Below are 5,183 nucleotides of genomic sequence, written 5' to 3'. Positions count from 1 at the left end.
GAGCTGAGCTTCCTGTGCTTTATAGCAGGTTCACACTAGCTATTTTACAGGTAGTGTATCATGTCAGTCCTAATCTCCCAATTCATCCCACCCTCCTTCCCCCCCCCCCCCCCATGTCCACATTATTCATTCTCTACGTCTGTGTCTCTATTCCTACCACGGAAATAGGTTCATCTGTACCCTTTTGCTAGATCCCACATACACACGTTAATACACAGTATTTGTTTTTGTCTTTCTGACTTACTTCACTCTGTATGACAGATTCTAGGTCCATCTGCCTCAATACAAATAACTCAATTTCGTTCCATTTTATGGCTGAGTAATATTCCATTGTAGATATATACCAAATCTTCTTTATCCATTCATCTGCTGTTGGACATTCAGGTTGTTTCCATGTGCTGGCTGTTGTAAAGAGTGCTGCAATGAACACTGGGGTACACGTGTCCTTTTGATTACGGTCTTCTCAGTATATATGCCCACTAGTGGGATTGCTAGGTCATATAGTAGTTCTATTTTTAGTTTTTTAAGGAACCTCCATACTCTTTCTCCATAGTGGTGGTCTCAATTTATATTCGCACCAACAGTGCAAGAGGGTTCCCTTTTCTCCACACCCTCTCCGGCATTTACTGTTTGTAGATTTTTTGATGATGGCCATTTTGACCGATGTGAGGTGATACCTCATGTAGTTTTGATTTGCATTTCTCTAATGATTAGTGATGTTGAGCACCTTTTCATGTGCCTCTTGGCCACCTGTATGTCTTCTTTGGTGAAATGTCTATTTAGATCTTCCACCCATTTTTTGATTGGGTTGTTCTTTTGATATTGAGCTGCATGAGCTGTCTGTATATTTTGGAGGTATACCTGGTCGGTTGCTTCATTTGCCTATATTTTCTCCCATTCTGAGGGCTGTTTTTTGTTTTGTTTGTTTATAATTTCCTTTGCTGTGCAAAAGCTTTTAAGTTTAGGTAACCCATTTGTCTTTGTTTTTATTTTCATTACTCTAGGAGGTGGGTCAAAAAAGATTTTGCTGTGGTTTATGTCAAAGAGTGTTCTTCCTATGTTTTCCTCTAAGAGTTTTATAGTGTCTGGTCTTACATTTAGGTCTCTAATCCATTTTGAGTTTATTTTTGTGTATGGTGTTAGGGAGTGTTCTAATTTCATTCTTTTCCATGTAGCTATCTAGTTTTCCCAACACCACTTATTGAAGAGGCTGTCTTTTCTCCATTGTATATTCTTGCCTCCTTTGTCATAGATTAGGTGACCATAGGTGCTTGGGTTTATCTCTGGGCTTTCTCTCCTATACCACTGATCTATATTTCTGTTTTTGTGCCAGTACCATACTGTCTTCACTACTGTAGCTCTGTAGTACAGTCTGAAGTCAGGGAGCCTGATTCCTCCAGCTCCGTTTTTCTTTCTCAAGATTGCTCTGGCTATTCGGGGTCTTTTGTGTTTCCATACAAATTATAAAAGTTTTTGTTTTAATTTGGTGAAGAATGCCATTGGTAATTTAATAGGGATTGCATTGAATCTGTAGATTGCTTTTGGTAGTCATTTTCACAGTACTGATTCTTCCAATCCAAGAACATGGTATATCTCTCCATCTGTTTGTATCATCTTTAATTTAGAGTTTTCTGCATGCAGGTCTTTGGCCTCCTTAGGTATTTTATTCTTTTTGTTGCAATGGTAAATGGGAGTGTTTCCTTAATTTCTCTTTATGATCTTTTGTTCTTAGTGCATAGGAATGCAAGAGATTTCTGTGCATTAATTTTGTATCCTACAACTTTACCAAATTCATTAGTTTTCTCGTAGCCTCTTTAGGATTCTCTATAGTATAGTACAGTACCATGTCATCTGCAAACAGTGACAGTTTTACTTCTTTTCCTCATTTCTTTTTCTTCTCTGATTGCCGTGGCTAGGACTTTTGAATATGAGTGGCGATAGTGGACATCCTTGTCTTGTAGCTGATCGTAGTGGAAATGCTTTCACTTTTTTACCTTTGAGAATGATGTTTGCTGTGGGTTTATCATATATGGCCTTTATTATGTTGAGGTAGGTTCCCTCTATGCCCACTTTCTGGAGAGTTTTTATCATAAACGGGTGTTGAATTTTGCCAAAAGCTTTTTCTGCATCTATTGAGATGATCATATGGTTTTTATTCTTTAATGTGTTAATATGGTGTATCACATTGATTTGTGTATATTGAAGAATCCTTGCATCTCTGGGATAAATCCCACTTGACCATGGTGTATGATCCTTTTAATGTGCTGTTGGATTCTGTTTGCTAGTATTTTGCTGAGGATTTTTGTGTCTACGTTCATCAGTGGTATGGCTGTAATTTTCTTTATGATATCTTTGGTGTTGGTATGAGGGTGATGGTGGCCTCGTAGAACGAGTTTGGGAATGTTACTCCCTCTGCAATTTTTTGGAAGAATTTGAGAAGGATAGGTGTTAGCTCTTCTCTAAATGTTTGATAGAATTCACCTGTGAAGCCATCTGGTCCTGGAATTTTGTTTGTTGGAAGATTTTTAATTACACTTTCAATTTTATTACTTGTGATTTGTCTGTTTATATTTTCTATTTCTTCCTGGCTCTGTCTTAGAAAGTTGTACCTTCCTAAGAATTTGTCCATTTTTTCCAGGTTGTCCATTTTATTGGCATATAGTTCTTTGTAGTAGTCTCTTATGATCCTTGTATTTCTGCAGTGTCTGTTGTAACTTCTCCTTTTTCATTTCTAATTTTATTCATTTGAGTCCTCTCCCTTTTCTTCTTGATGAGTCTAGCTAATGGTTTATCAATTTTGTTTACCTTCCTAAAGAACCAACTTTTAGTTTTTTTGACCTTTGCTATTATTTTCTTCCTTTCTGTTTCATTTATTTCTGCTCTGATCTTTATGATTTCTTTCCTTCTACTGACTTTGGGTTTTCTTCTTCTTCTCTGGTTGCTTTAGGTATGAGGTTAGATTGTTTGAGATTTTTCTTGTTTCTTGAGGTGAGACTAAATTGCTATAAACTTCCCTCCTAGAACTGCTTTTGCTGCGTCCCGTAGGTTTGGGGTTGTCATACTTTGTCATTTATTTCCATGTATTTTTTATTTCCTCCTTGATTTCTTGAGCGAGCTCTTGGTTATTTAGCAGTGCAGTGTCTAGCCTCCATGTGTGTGGGTTTAATTTTTTTCCTGTAATTGATTTCTAATCTCAGAGTGCTGTGGTTGGAAAATATACTTGATACATTTTCAGTTTTCTTAAATTTACCAAGGCTTGATTTGTGACCCAAGATGTGATCTATCCTGGAGAACATTCCGTGAGCACTTGAGAAAAAAAGTTCCACTTTTGGGTGGAAGGTCCTGTAAATATCCATTAAATCTATCTGGTCTGTTGTGTCATTTAAAGCTTGTGTTTCCTTATTTTCTGTATGGATGATCTATTAGTGTAAGTGGGGTGTTAGAAGTCCCCCACTATTATTGTGGTACTGTCAATTTCCCCTTTTATGGCTATAAGCACTTGCCTTATGTATTGAGGTGCTCCTATGTTGGATGCATAAATATTTATAATTGCTTTATTTTCCTCTTGGATTGATCCCTTGAGCATTATGTAGTGTCCTTCCTTATCTCTTGTAACCGTCTTTATTTTAAAATCGCTTTCATCTGATATGAGTACTGCTACTCCAGCTTTCTTGTGATTTCAATTTGCATGGCATATCTCTTTCCATCCCCTCAACTTTCAGTCTGCATGTGTCCCTAGGTGTGAGGTGAGTTTCTTGTAGACAACACATATGGGTCCTGTTTTTGTATCCATTCAGCCAGTCTGTGTCTTTTGGTTGGAGCATTTAATCCATTTACATTTAAGGTAATTATTGATATGTATGTTCGTATTACCATTTTCTTAATTGTTTTGGATTTTTGTGGGTCTTTTTCTTTTGTGTTTCCTGCCTAGAGATGATCCTTTAGCATTTGTTGTAAAGCTGGTTTGGTGGTGGTGAATTCTCGTAGCTTTTGCTTGTCTGTAAAGCTTTTGATTTCTCCCTCGAATCTGGATGAGAGCCTTGCTGGGTAGAGTAATCTTGGTTGTAAGTTTTTCCCTTTCATGGCTTTAAATACATCCTGCCACTCCCTCTGGCCTGCAGTTTCTGCTGAGAAATCAGCTGATAACCTTATGCAAATTCCCTTGTATGTTATTTTTTTCTTTTCCCTTGCTGCTTTTAATATTTTTTCTTTGAATTTAATTTTTGTTAGTTTGATTAATATCTCGTTTGTTTGTTCTTTAGTTCTTCTAGGTCTTTGTTAAAGACCTTGATCTGTGCCTCCATTCTATTTCTGAGATTTTGGATCATCTTTACTATCATTACTCTGAATTCTTTTTCAGGTAGGTTACCTTGCTCCTTCATCTGTAACATAGTCTGTTGTCTCTTTTTTTGATGGGTGGGACTGCGTTCCTGTTTTACTGTTTGTTCGGCCTGAGGCTTCCAGCACTGGAGTTTGCAGGCAGTTGGGTAGAGCTGGGTCTTGGTGCTGAGATGAGGACCCTCTGGGAGATCTCACTCTGATTAATATTCCCTGGGGTCTGAGGTTCTCTGGTAGTCAAGCAGTTTGGACTCTGTGCTCTTACCACAGCAGCTCAGGCCCGACTTCTGGCCTGGGAACCAAGATCTCACAAGCTGCACAGCAAAAGAAAAGAAGGCGCAGTACAATAACAAAGAATAAAAAATATATTAAGAAAAATAAAAATATAATTGAAACAACTACAACTAGGCAAAACAGAACCACAACATAAAAACAGAAAAAAAGGGGGGCGGGAACAAGCCCAAAGGAGCAGAATAACAAAGTATAAAGATTAAAATGTAATTAGAAAAATAAAAAATTAGAAAAAATATAAATGAATCAACTAGAAGGTGAAACAACCACAACCTGAAAGAAGAAAAAAAAAAGAAAAATGCCAGACAAGGCCTTGGCTGTGGAGGCAGAGTTTAGACAGGGAGTGGAACTTAGGCAGCAGCGGGCTTTAGTGGGGGCAGCAGGGCCTAGGCTCAGGTCCTTGTAGCTGGAAAAAGCCTTGGGGGTGGGACCTAGGCAGGGAAAAGCAGCATGGCCTGAGGGGTGCCTTGCACTGTGGAGTTTGGAGATAAAGGGGTGTGTGGGCAGGGTTTAGGCCCAGCAGGGTTGGAGGGGGTCTTAGGGTGCTGGGTGTA

The 5,183-nt window shown here is 38.4% G+C and overlaps 1 long non-coding RNA gene across 2 annotated transcripts in view; it reads right to left on the bottom strand.

The window, feature by feature from the left end:
• Positions 1 to 4,477: 4,477 nt before the first annotated feature.
• The window catches only part of LOC113632491 (uncharacterized), a 30,388-nt gene continuing 29,682 nt past the window's right edge, over positions 4,478 to 5,183 (bottom strand). For both annotated transcript variants that reach the window (XR_003437832.1, XR_003437831.1), the window contains one exon: positions 4,478 to 4,652. This is a non-coding gene — a long non-coding RNA (uncharacterized LOC113632491). The remainder of the gene's footprint in view (positions 4,653 to 5,183) is intronic.

This window comes from Aethalodelphis obliquidens, unplaced genomic scaffold (assembly GCF_003676395.1).
Source record: "Aethalodelphis obliquidens isolate GAN/ISIS:26980383/991018 unplaced genomic scaffold, ASM367639v1 scaffold37, whole genome shotgun sequence".
Taxonomy (NCBI): domain Eukaryota; kingdom Metazoa; phylum Chordata; class Mammalia; order Artiodactyla; family Delphinidae; genus Aethalodelphis; species Aethalodelphis obliquidens.
The sequence above is the reverse complement of the archived record's forward strand: the minus strand, read 5'-3'. Positions and strand labels throughout refer to the sequence as shown.